This window comes from Diorhabda carinulata, chromosome 7, assembly GCF_026250575.1.
Source record: "Diorhabda carinulata isolate Delta chromosome 7, icDioCari1.1, whole genome shotgun sequence".
NCBI classification, from domain to species: Eukaryota; Metazoa; Arthropoda; class Insecta; order Coleoptera; family Chrysomelidae; genus Diorhabda; species Diorhabda carinulata.
In genome coordinates this window covers 8455531-8469608 of record NC_079466.1, presented here as the reverse complement: position 1 = coordinate 8469608, position 14078 = coordinate 8455531, and the positions used below count along the sequence as shown (strand labels likewise).

The window sequence follows — 14078 nt, the reverse complement described above, 5'->3', positions numbered from 1 at the left end:
GGTGTTTCAGAATTTATTGCAGAGACGTATTCTATCCAGGATTTGCGTTTAGCATTGTTTAATGTACGTCTAGCTTCGGCTCGAGTTTTCAAGAATTCGATTTTGTTTGCTGGTGTATTGTATCTTTTATATCTATTGAAAGCTTTTTTGTTGCTCCTAATTGCTGATTCGCAGTCGCTATTTCGCTATTTCAGGCGCGTAGTTCTTTCGATTGATATGTTGTCAAACTATTTGAAATAATTGTTTTGAAAAGAGCCCAGTCTGCTCCATTTTGCAGTTCCATTTTGGATATAAGTCGTGATTGTGATTTGGTTTTCTATTGCTATGAATAACGATTGGATAGTGGTCACTGTTGTAGGTATAGTTCAGCCGATCCCAGGAAAGAGCCGGAGTCAAAGTTGAGTAACAGATAGTGAGGTCAATACATGAACACTGTCCTGATTGTATGTTAAATCTAGTTGGTTTCCCATCATTTAAGATGGAGAGATTTCCATCATCAAGATTATCTCCTAGTAAGCGACATCTGTAGTTTATTGATGTTGATCCCCACATGGTGTTATGGGCATTGAAGTCTCCGACTATTATTCTAGGTTGAGGAATTTGTTCCAATAATTCATTTAATTCTTTAGCATCTACTTGATTTGCTGGAGGGATATATACATTGCATATATTTACTTGTGGATTAGTGAGTAGTTCGATAGCTACGGCTTCAAGGTTTGTAAGGATCATGATTTTTCTACAAATATTGCTACTCCTCCATTAGCTATTTCAGTATTTATTCGGTTCTTGTAGAAGCTGTTAAATTGCCTGAGCGGTTCGTTGTTATTGTGTTTGAAATTGGTTTCTTGAAGACAAATAACTTCGCATTTCTGTTTGGATAGGATGTTTGCAACATTGGTAAGTTGTTATAAGAGCCATTGATATTCCATTGTAGAATAGATGTAAGGTCCATGAGAATACAGAGAGAAAATAGAAGAAGAGGAAAAAAAATATTAAAGTAAATTATTGGTTCATTTAGTTAATATTTGTTTGAGATGATTCACTTTCTGCTTCTGAGAGGTCTGTTTTAGGAAAACAGTTTCTTCTTGATTTTATTGAATCTGCTTTTGATAGATCTGTGCTCAAAGAAAGGGTACATTTTTGTTAGCATGTCTATTAATGTAGTAAAATCATTTGGGTAGTTCTTTATAATACTTATTGGATCAGATGAAAGGTAGACATTTTCAAAAACGTTAGATATCTGGTTGTGGTTCAATATGAAAGGAGGATTCTGTTCTGAAATTACTTTTCTAATTGGTTCCATGAGAATTTCTGTAGAGATTTCTGGTTTATTTTTAGGCTTTTTATTTGGCCTATTTGGTTTGGGGAAAAAAGGTTTCTTAGGGTTCTCTGGTTCGTTTCCTTCTGGTTGAGGAGGAGGCGCAATTATTTGCTCGTAGTTGCGTTTGGTGCTATTTTGCGGAATTTATTTTACGTTTAAGGGAGATACATTCTGAGAGTGAGGTGCTATAGGGGTTTCTGATAAGATCTCGGTGTGTGCTTGGAGAGTATTGGCTTCAGTATTTTGGGGCTGCTGAGAAGGTTGGGTGGGGTTTTGTGGTAGTTCAGTTATTTGGGGTTCTTCATAAGTTTGTAATTGGGAGTTGTTACAGTTTGCTGTAGTACGACCTGGTTTGTTTGCATGTAAAACATAGTAGACGGTCTTGGGATATATAAATTCTCTAACTGGTGTTTTCGTGTGTGATCATTAGACAATCGGGTATTTGGATTGTGGATGGTGAAATAAAGATTTGTCTTCTGAAGCTGTAGAAGTGGTTATATTCCGGAATCGTGAAGCTAATTTTGAGGAAAGACATTGGTGAGAGTGTATTGAGACCTATTTTGTTAAGTTCATCGATTAGAGCTGAGTTTGGTATGGTGGGGCATACATTTGAGAGTATTAATCTTTCGGAAGGTGTTATAAGCTTTCTGGCTTTGATCGGAGTGTTGTTGATAATGATCAGCCCTTTATGAAAGGTCATGAAGCCTTCTAGAGTATCTTCATTTGCGAGGTACATGCATATTCTATTGTTTGACAGCCTCGATGTGAATAGTATATTTTTTGGACCGATTAGTTCTCCAAGTGATATCAGGTGATCTTGAATTTTCAGGTTATCAACAGCTGGAAAAACAATTGCTTGAGGTTTTGTAGGAAATTGTGGTTGACTAAGTACAGATGAGTATGTTTTTGTAGGGTTTGTATTCTGAGAGCTTCTGTAGTCATAAGTCCCAGCATTTGTATTTGACATAATTAATTTTAGAAATATTTCCGCTCTGATTCGAGAGTACGGACCTGTTTTGGCACACGCCAGTTCATATCAAGTTGATAAGAGCTGTTTTTTGCGAATTCTTCTTCCAAACCGGTGTAAAACTGATAGCACTGTGTGTATAGTTGTGTATAGTTTTATAAATTTTTAGAACTGTGATTACTATCGAAGCTCTGTTGTATGCTGTTCATAACGTTTTCTTTTTTTTTAGGTAAGTTTAGGTAAGGCTCCAGCTTTCGTCCTTGGACACATCTTGTTGTACCGGCTTTACCTATACGTTCAAAGTATTGCTACTACTAGTATCGGCCAGAATCAGGGATGCCAGATGGTTAGAAGCTAAAATCGTGAGGTCCGTAGTAAGAAAATCGTGACTGGAAATAAAAGTAGAGAATACAAGTGATATTTTATTTATTTACCTACTTTTACAAAAATATGAATAAGTGCCGAAGTAAAATTAACTTAAAGAGAAAATAAAATTGAAAATACCTAATAAAAGAAAGTGTGATATAAGTATAATTAATGTTAAAAAATGATCTCATAAAATAAATTTATTCGTCCGTATCTCAATCACTATTTTGGGGATTTGTTGTTACAGATTTTATTTTATTTGTTAAGTCTGAAGACACATTGAAATTGTAGCGATTGCCACTATTTGCAACTACACTTTTTGTTGAAAGACCCCTTCCAATTGTGTGATTTGAAGGCGATTTCTCAGCAGAGTTTCGTTAAGATTTACTTGGCAATGCTCATTTGTCGCTAAGTAAGGTTTGAACCCAAAGCTCAGATATCGGATTGGTTCGGAGAGCAGTTTTGTATCTTGGTATGCTCCACTTCCTCCACAACCCTTGTAATCAGTAATTTCGGGGACAAACTATAGTTTGCATTAAAACCTGGCTATATTTCTGTTATATAAATTTACATTTAAAACGATTATATATTGCTTTTACGTCTCGTTACAAATTGTTAAAACACTCTTTCGACATTAGTGTTCAACTTCTGGCAACCGTCAATAGTTTAAACCGTTAAATTTAAACATAAACAATTCGGAAAAATATTATGATGTTTGGGGTCGTATTCTTATACCTGAATCGACAAAAGACATTTAATGCATTATTTTTTCTCTGTCAGACAATTCAACGACAGCTCGCTTTATTTCTTATAGTACACAGATGATTCAGGTCTCTCGACTAATGAATAGACCCCACGGACTCTTGGGTACTGAATTTTTCTCCTTGTACAGATATTGTACAAATATTTTTAGTTTTGTTTCCGTGTATTTATATCAATGGAGTTGGATAATTATGGATGTAATTTATATATATATTCTACCAACAACTTCAATTACAAGACTGATATTTTTTATTACAAACGTGAATTAAATAATCTTTTGGTAAACACAAACTAAGCAATTTTACAATAAATTAAGTTCTTAATCAGCACAATATACTGTCCACCTAAGGGCAATGGCGTACGTGACACCTCCCCCTTGAGAAGGAAGCTTCTCCTGGAAGCTGGATCCCATCTTCTGTTGCCTGCGGGTGATTCTTACTTGTCCTTCCTGAATGTTTCCTCTTATACAAAATCCACAAGAAGGCCAATATCAATGCTATATAAAAAAGAATAGTCCAAATACTGGGAATGTGAAAATTAGTGTTTTCCGTGAATATTGGCGTTAGCAGTTGATTTGGAATATCCTTTAATTTTAATCTTTTTAAATCAATCTTCATTGGAGAAACGTGTAATTGATTTAATTTCAAATTTAATTCATTTATTTTATTCATTTATCTCCGGAATAATTTCAATGTGATTCTTAATTATTTCAATTTTTGTATATTGACAATATGTAGAATATATATATAATTATTATTTTCTTGCAAATGGTTAGGACATTGAAAAATATTGCCGTGAGTACAAATGTCATTTAGAGGTTTAATGATATTATTTGATTTAAGTAAAAATTTTTGAATTAGGTATTAATGTTACGTATTCTGATTCAGTTTCTGTAGGTATAGGTAACATATAAAAAAGATTAAATAAAATATCATAGTTAATGGGTATCGATAAAAAATATTGTATTTGATTACATTCTACTTTACAAACTACGTCTATGACGGCTTCAAATTCTAAAATATTTTTATGTTTTAATTCAAAGGGTAATTCCGCTTGGTAGTAATGTACTTTTTGCAACTCTACAAATAAATCGTGAGATTTTATAATACTTGGATGTAACGTTCTAAGTTTACAGAAGGTCAAGGAATTTTCAACCGTTTCTAAAATGTCTTGAATTACATTGAATGTGATAGAAGTTTGCTTGAAAATCTAGAATATCTCTTATCTCAAATATTTTCGTTTTTAATATTTTTGCATTATACTGAATGTCCTGAATTGTCTTATTAAAATTATCAATTATTTGGCGACTAACAGAATATTGCATTCTTATTTGATTTTGCAAGTTTTCTTGGTTTTGTTTTCCTGTAATTTTTGATTTAAATTCGAGTATAAAATTTTCATTTTATCTTTATGATTTTGTATATAATTATTAACTACTTGTTGTTCAATTTCTATATCGAAAGGTGTGTTACTGTTTATGTGTCCGTTAATTATTTCGTTTGGTTTCAATTTTGTTGCAGAATGAACGCTATTATTATAGGCTAATAATGCGTAAAGTATTTTATTTTCAATAGTCTCATTTTTAAAATCTTTTTGATTATTCAAAAGTCTGACGTGTTCAATAATCGTAGAGTGAAATCTTTCAGCAATTCCATTCGATTCTGGATGTTGAGAAATTATGAAATGAATTTTAATTTTATGCGTTTCTAATAGTTCTTTTACAACAGAATTTTTTAGCTCAGTTCCATTGTCCGAAATTATTTGTTCTGGTATACAGTGGTGTGTAAAATATTTAATTAGACTATGAGCTACCTCTATTCCTTGTCTAGATTTTAATTCATACATTTGACCATATTTGGAAAATGAATCTATTATCGTAAGAAATTTACTATTTATCGTGTCTAAATGCAAAATTTGGAAAGGTTTAGTAGATGTGGGGGTAACATTTAAAAATGGTTTTATTGGTTTTCTATCATATTTGCTTAACTGGCAAACTTCACATTTGTTTATATAAGTTTGTATAGATGCTCTTTGATTTGGCCAGTAATACAAAGCTTTTAATTGATTTTCAGTTTCATCTAGTCCTCTATGATTAGTCTTACCTTCGTGGTAATTTTGAATTACTTCTTTAATTTCATTTAAAGGGACATCTATTCATTTTTTATTACATTTAACAAAGTCAATTTGAGAATCTTGAAAGTGATTTTGTAGAACGACACTGAATTTTTCATAAATTGGGTCTTCGAAATAAATAAAATATTTAGTTTTTGGTGCTATGTATTCTTTCACGAAATTAATGACATCTTGCTCAAAATTGTTTTTAGATAATTGCACAACAATTCTTTGTTTATTTTCATATAGTTTCATAATAGTAGGTACGGCTGGTTCGAAATTTACTTCTGAAAATATTAATTGATTTTTACCAACATTTATCGCTGAATCTGAAATTGGTATACCAATTACAGGATTTTCCTCATTTGTATGAACAGTTATATCTTCGTCGTCATTCTCATTATTATTACTTTCATTATCTGTTTCAACTATTAGCGATACATTATCATCGGGAGTTGATGAGAGTTTTTTATTAAATTTGTTCATATAAACTAATAATTTTTTAGAACATTGAGGTTCTTGTAATTTAGTTTCATTGATATTTATTTGAATTCGGGATAAACAATCGCTATTGGTATTTAAAGCACCCTTTTTGTATACAATATCATAATCATATTCCTCAAGTTTCAAGCGCCATCTAACAAGTTTTGAACTTGGATCTTTAAGTGAGAATAACCACTGGAGTGGTTTATGATCGGTAACTATTGTAAATTTTCTGCCAAAAAGATAGGGGCGGAAGTATTTGGTTGCCCAAACTATGGCAAGAAGTTCTTTCTCGATTACAGAATAGTTGCATTCTGAATCATTTAGGGTTCTGCTGGCGGAAGCCACAGGTAAATCAGAGCCTATTTTGCCTTGACTTAGAACAGCACCTAAAGCATAATTGCTGGCATCTGTGGTGAGGTTAAAGGGTTTTGTAAAATCTGGATATTGAAGTATTGGTTCATTCATCAACAGATTTTTACACATTTCAAAGCATTCGACGTAATCTGAATCGTTTACATTAATAATTGCATCTTTTTTCAGTCTAATAGTTAATGGTTTAGTTAATTTTGAAAAATCTTTTATAAATTTTCGGTAATACCCTAGGAGTCCAAGGAAACCTTTTAATTGTTTTGAATTTTTTGGTATTGGAAATTTTTGAATTGCTAAAATTTTATCTGGGTTCGGTTTTACACCTTCTGGCGTGACAATATGTCCCAGATATGCTACTTCTTTTCGCAAGAATTCGCATTTATCAATTTGTAATTTAAAATTAGACTCTCTTAATCTATTGAATACTTCTTTTAAATTTGAGATGTACACCAAACATTTTTCGTTCTGTATACCCATTAGGATATTGTCCATGACCCTTTGAAAGGTTGCAGGAGCTCCTTTCAGACCCATGGGCATGCGCACATATTCATAGTGCCCATTTTCTACATTAAAGGCTGTTTTCGGAATATCCTCCTCAGCCATTTCAATCTGATGAAAACCAGAAGCGAGATCTAATGATGTAAAATATTGACAATGTCCAAGCTTATCTAGTAACGATGTAATATCTGGCAATGGATATCGATCTCCAATTGTGATCTCATTCAGTTTTCGATAATCGACAACGAGTCGAAACTTCGGTTTTTGAGAAGCATCTAGCTTCTTTGGGACTATCCAAATGTTGCTACACCATGGAGAATTGGATGGTCTAATAATATTATCACTTAACATTTTTCGTTTTGATTTTGAATTTCCGTTCGGTGAATCTCAGGATACCTGTATGATTTTGAATAAATAGGTATTTCATTAGAAGTTTTAATGTGATGTTTTATTTTACTTGTGAAGGTGAGCTGATTTCCTTCAACATGAAAAATATCACTATACTCTTGAATTAATTTTAATACAGATTGTTTCTCTTCGGAATTCATGTGTTCAGTTCTAACTTTCGAAACATCAAATTTAACATTTTCACAATAAATTTCATTAAAATTTGGGTTGAGAGTTTGTTCGTATTCGTCGAATGTCTCAACACTAATAGAAGGGCTTAAATCTACTCGAAAGTTGGATTCTGAAGGATTTAAAATTGTACATAAAGCTATATTATTTTCGACTTTTGTTAAACATTCAGGGATTACTAAATTCCCAATTCGTGTATATGGTATAATTACATTACCATTTTTTACATTTTCAATATTTAATTTAATTACTTGTTCACAACGTGGAGGCACTACTATACAATTCGTGGATCCAGTTTTAATATCAAAGTAATTCAATTTAATTTGACTATAAGGAGTCATAATCAAATTATTATTTAAATCGATAATTGCATTAAGTAATTTTAAATTATCCAATCCTAACAAACAATCAAAATGATCGTGAAATTTGAAAACGCAATATTCTAAATTGAGCGGTGTCCTATAATTAAACATTTTAGGGATTGGAATGAGTGTGCAGAAATTTTGTTGACTGCTACCAAAGGCAGATTTTACATGGAAGGGTTTTTTGACAAAAGATTTTTTGAAATATTTCTCAGCAACTGCTGGTGTCACAAAGTATCTTGTGCTACCAGTATCAATTAAAACTTTAAGATTTTGTTCTGGGAAAATTATATAGGGTAACACGCTTTCTGAATTATTTAAGTTTAACAATTCGATAATGTGTGGTTTGGTTCCGAGGCTGGTGTCTCTAAAAAATTATCGGATTCATCATTATTGCAATCAGAATTGTCTATATTATGGAGTTCTTCCGAGATAAAATTTCTAGGTTGATTCGGATTGTGTTGGAATCTATTTTGATAATTTTGAGGGGGTCTAGATGTATTTCTTGTAGACATACTCATTGGAGTTGGATTTGGAAATCTTTGGTTCTGATTGGGTTTAAAGACGTTTTGACCATTATTAGAAAAGTTTGTATTATTTCTATTAGAAGGGATATAGGAAGTTGATGGACGATTTTGCGGGTTTGATGCGGAATTTTGATTAGTATATTGATAATTCTGCATAGAATTTTGTCTAGGAGGTGGCTGCCTTAATGCCACATTATTTTGGAAAGTGGTTTTATTTTTATGTGAATTATTTTGCGTATTCAAGGGTGAAAAAACATTTTTCGGATGATTATTCTGGTTCATATAAACTTGAAAATCATTTGTAAGAACATTTAAAGCAATATTCAAATTTTCTGGATTTTTCGTACGCATTAATGTGCCTAAAGGTTCTTTCAAACCGCGTAGCAATACTCTGAGAACCAAATTTTTAAAGTAATTACCCAAAATTAAATGTTCACTAACATTAGAATGTGTCGTGAGATAAGAAATTTGAAGATTTAATAAATGTTGAATTCTATTATAAAATTTGAAAGGCGTTTCATTACCTTGTTTCATTTCTGAAAGTTCTATATTTAAAGTGTAAATATCTCTTTTATCAGCGTAAGTATTAAGAAGTGCATCTTTTAGATTTTCCCAAGTTCTTATCGTACAAGAAGAAATGTTTATGGCTGCTTCACCTTTTATTTTTGCTAAAATGCTGGACATCAAATATTCATTTTGAAAATCCCCTACATCCACAGTATTATAAAACTTATTTACTAATTTCTCTGAAATTTCTATAAATCTAGGAAGTAATGCATTGTTTCCATCAAATTCGGGTATCATATCAAGATACTCTTTTTTTAAAATAGGTAATTGTGGAGTAGCCATTTTATTAAAATTATTCGTAGGAAAAAGTTTTGGTGATGCTAAGTTAAATTTTATTTTTTTAGTAACAGAGTTTGAGCCTGAATTTGAGTTATTTGAATCAGAATTTGAGTCAGAATCGTCAGATGTGTCAAGTAAATAATTAATATTTCCTCTATATGACATTAAAAACACTTACAGCAATAGAATGAAGATCCTTTCCATTGGCTCGGACTGCACAGGAACAACCAATATCCTCTTGATTCTTCCGGTTTCTAGCACAACACAGATCTTCTAGTTGAGTTACTCAGTTCGCCCAACTAAGAATTCCAATAATTTAACTTTACTTGTTCGAATAGTCAACAAATCGTAGAAACGAACCGAATGTTATATGCTTTAACTTTCGATTGAATATCCTACTGACTGTGCCACTTAACTTTTAATTTACTGGAACCGTGTTTTTAAAAACTAACTTTATTTCTAACATAAATTCTACCAACAACTTCAATTACAAGACTGATATTTTTAATTACAAATGTGAATTAAATAATCTTTTGGTAAACACAAACAAAGCAATTTTACAATAAAATAAGTTCTTAATCAGCACAATATACTGTCCACCTAAGGGCAATGGCGTAGGTGACATATATATATATATATATATATATATATATATATATGATGATTCTGCTCAACATGCCTTATGCAAATATTGCTAGTTTCCGAGATACGGGGTGGTCAAAGTAAGTTTAAATTTAAATTTTTATTTTCGCAATAATTTTTCATGTTTTCACAATTTCTCTTTGAAAATTGGTAATTTTACGTTTTTTGGCATGAGGAATCATAATTTGAACTCTAATTTAACATTGCTAATAGAGGGCGCTAGTTAGACTTGTTTGTGTTAATTAAATCAAAGTAAACTTTTTTTGGACTAAACTTACAACTAAAATAATGAAAAAATATTAAAAAGCGTTCAATTCTACAAAAAAAGTTACTCTTCTTTGATTAACGCTTTTTAATATTTTTTATTATTTTAGTTGTAAGCTTAGCCCAAAAAGAGTTTACTTTGATTTAATTAACACAAACAAGTCTAACTAGCGCCCTCTATTAGCAATGTTCAATTAGAGTGCAAATTATGATTCCTCATGCCAAAAAAACGTAAAAGGGCCAATTTTCAAAGAGAAATTGTGAAAACATGAAAAATTATTGCGAAAATAAAAATTTAAATTTAAACTTACTTTGACCACCCCGTATCTCGGAAACTAGCAATATTCGCATAAGGCATGTTGAGCAGAATCATCATATTTTGAGGTTTAGAATCTACAGTTCAAAGATTGGACAGTAGTTTTTTATTGGGAACGTGGCAAGGAAACACCAAAGTGGACTAACTTCAATATATTTTCCGAGCTTTCGAATACGTTTACATCGTCTGAGACTGAAATTATGATCTAATACAATATAAGAACTGTGTATAAACATATAACAATAATAAAATTTTACTTACAATAATTAATTAAGATTTCCGGTGATTTTGATATTATTAATGCTTGTAAAAATTTTTAATCTCATGAAATTCAAAATTCAATATTCAAATTGACTTTGATACAAATATTGATTAATTGAAATATTTATTCTGGTTACTATAGGAATTTTCATTAATTTTTGATTGGTTTGATTTTGAATGACGTTGAATTTTTATAGGTTAGATAAGGATAAGTTTTAGTGAATGATGTTTAATATTGATTGGTTAATTTATGGATAACATTAAGTTTCAATAGGTTAGGTCGTTATGAATATAGTTGAATATTCATTGGCTAGAATATAAATGACAATAAATTTTATAGGTTAGGTCGTTATAAGTGAAGTTGAAATTTATAGGTTAGGTGAGGTTAGTTGGTTGTTAATGGCGTTGAATTTTCCTAGAATTTGTTTTTTCAAAATCTAAAAGATATGCATAAATTACACTAAGGTTATTTTAATCAGTTTTCTTATTAATGCATTGATCATTTCGGGCAATATATGCTGTTTCTAAAAATAAACGTTTTTTGTAGTTTTTTTCGATCGTCAAAACTTTGACAGATTCATAATTGATATTTGTCCTTCGTGATAGACATGAGTCACTAAAGAACATCTATCAGGCTATAATCTGCTATCACTCTTGTGAGAAATTATTCGACTGATCAGTGACCTTTTCGACTGACCAATGTCAAAATTTAAACAAGGTATTTCATGTACTATGTTAGGCAATTTATTGATTGGTGTTTTATCTTTTACTTTAGTGAAAATAGATTGAATATTAAGTGTTTGACCGTATACTATTTTAATATTGTGTTGTTTGAAGATTCCAGAAAGTTTAGGAGTAACTAATTTTATATTTGGTAAAGGTGTATAAATATTTGAAAAGAAATGTAAGAAATGATGTTTGAAAATGATGATTTAATGTTCCTGTCAATGTGAAATGAATTATATAAAATTCGTTTTAAAAGATATGGAGGATATGAGTTTTCATAAAAAGGTTTGTAAAGTATTTTAATGTTTTTTTCATGGAAAATTAGATCAGAAATTTTCAGTGGGTGATATGAATGATAATTGATATATCTTTCAGAACTTATCGGTTTCCTATACCAGTCAATTAAAATTTTATTATTTTCGTTTCTTATAAATTTAGTATTAAGAAAAGGTAACGATTTTTCAGTATTCTCCTTTTCTATAGTAAATTGTACGTAGGGATCGAAACTATTGAAGTAAAATAATAAATTATTAATTTCATTATATGGAAGGGATAAAATTATATCATCGACATACTTTTTAATGAAGAATAATTTGAAGGGTAAAACAGATATTAGAAAGTCCAAGATATAATCCATTACATAATCTGCTAATACAGGGGAGTGCCCACCTATTCCGTTTTTGTTAAGGAAGATTTACAATTTCTTGATTCAAGATTTTTTCTTCTCTTACGTGGAGTTGACTGTTTTATTCAGTTTTCAGTACTCGTACCATAGAAAAATTTTGCCACTCTTTCAATTTTGCCTCTCTAGGCCTGGGCTTCACGGGCCTAGGCGTAAATCTATCACTGCGAAGATAGTTGGCAGTATTTGTAGCAATCAATAGTGTTATATTTCTATAAAAGGCACCAACTAAAATTTTGGTCTTATTACATAGCTCAATGAATTTGATCAACCTTAAAAATATATAAATATATTTAAGCTCTTCTAAAATAATTCTTGGCATCAGTTAGAAAAATAGAAAAATTATGGTTTGTTTTTGCAAACGTGGTTTATGTAATTAATTATACATAAATTGATACGGTGCTGAATAGAACTAGTCGAAATCGATATTTAATATTTATTGAAAGCACTTATTACATTTTAAAAAAGTGAACACTAGACACTTGCAGTTGAATATGTATAAAAATATTACCATATTTGAGATATTAAAACATGAAGTAGATGCAAAAAAAATCAAATTCTATATATGTACATTTTGTTGTTCTACTTGACTAAAACGTTTTTTGTTAAATAACATGCGTTAATCTCCATTTTAGAAATATATTATTGTCTATTTTTATGTACGAGAGGGTAATAAAACATAATTTCTAATGTAAAACTTAATACGGCCATTTTAAATATTATTACAGAATAATCTTAATATTTCCTAAAATATTCATAAATGTGTTTGGCCAATACTAGTTTTCTATCGTTTATTGTTCTTTTATAACCATAAGTGGAACAGAACAATATAAAAAGGTTTGGAGATGTCAAAAGCCCTGTGTATTCAAGATTTCAGAGCCATATCATAAGATTAGTACCTTTTTGCCAATATAGGCTAGAATATTTTTTTCCAAAAATTTCTTCCAACAAATTTCGCCAAAAATACGATTATATGTTTTTCCATTTAGTAGGAAGGTCCAAGTTGTATATTCTTGAGGTTACCATAATTTTGAAACACCAAAGGGACACTAACCCAAGTTTTGTTCCAAAGAACACTTTGTACTTGTACTTTGTAATCATACCCACATAGAATATAATACCAATTTATTAGTGATATATAGTGTGTTTCTAAATTCATGCGACAAAATCCAGGAGGTGAATACTCGAATGAAATTAAGACGGGTATTTCCTTTAACAAAATTTCCTGAGCCCACAACTTTCCGAGATATCACCCTTAAAAGGTGGCGACTAAAAGTTTTTATTTTTTTATTTTTCTAAAATTTCAGTGAAACTTAAAAACTCTGTGCATTCGCAAAGAACTAACCACGGGTATTCTCTCAATATTATCTTCTGATTCCGATTCTGATTTAGATTTGTAAGAAGTAGCTCTACTTATACTAATAAGTTTTTATATTAGAATTATTCTTTATAAGTATAATGGTAACGGATAATGCAAGTTGTCACTCGAAACTTCTAGAAAAACAACCAAGTGGGTGAGAAAAGATTTACAGAATTGGTTAAATCAAATAATATAAGTTCCATTCCGGTTCTGTGAGAAAAGAACTGTATTCTTTTGTTCCCTTTATAACTAACTAAACCCGATTGAACTTATAGTTTCAAGAAAAAATAATAATTTTAAAATAAGTGAAATGTGAAGCGTGAAAACTGGGAAAAGGCAGATAAAAGCATACGATTAAAGAAGAGAAAATGTAAGAATGTAACAGTTCATTTTCTGATTCCGATTCTGATTTGGATTTGTTAGAAGTAGCTATACTTATATTGGTATATATTAGAATTATTCTTTATGAACGTAAAGTTGTTTAAAAGTCAGAGTTTAAACTCCTACACCAATAAAACGAAACATTTTAGAAAAAATTGCCTTTTTTTACCTTTACCTGTTTGGATGTTATAAGCGAGTTAACTAGGTGAGAATATTTAGTTTACACCAAATATATCCATTATATTTTTACAAAT

The 14078-nt window shown here is 30.6% G+C and overlaps 1 long non-coding RNA gene across 1 annotated transcript; it reads right to left on the bottom strand.

The window, feature by feature from the left end:
- Positions 1 to 10551: 10551 nt before the first annotated feature.
- On the bottom strand, positions 10552 to 10706 carry LOC130896652 (uncharacterized). The gene is made up of 2 exons (XR_009059596.1): positions 10676 to 10706; positions 10552 to 10619 (listed from the first exon to the last, which is right to left on the bottom strand). It is a non-coding gene; the product is annotated as an uncharacterized LOC130896652 (long non-coding RNA).
- Positions 10707 to 14078: the final 3372 nt, after the last annotated feature.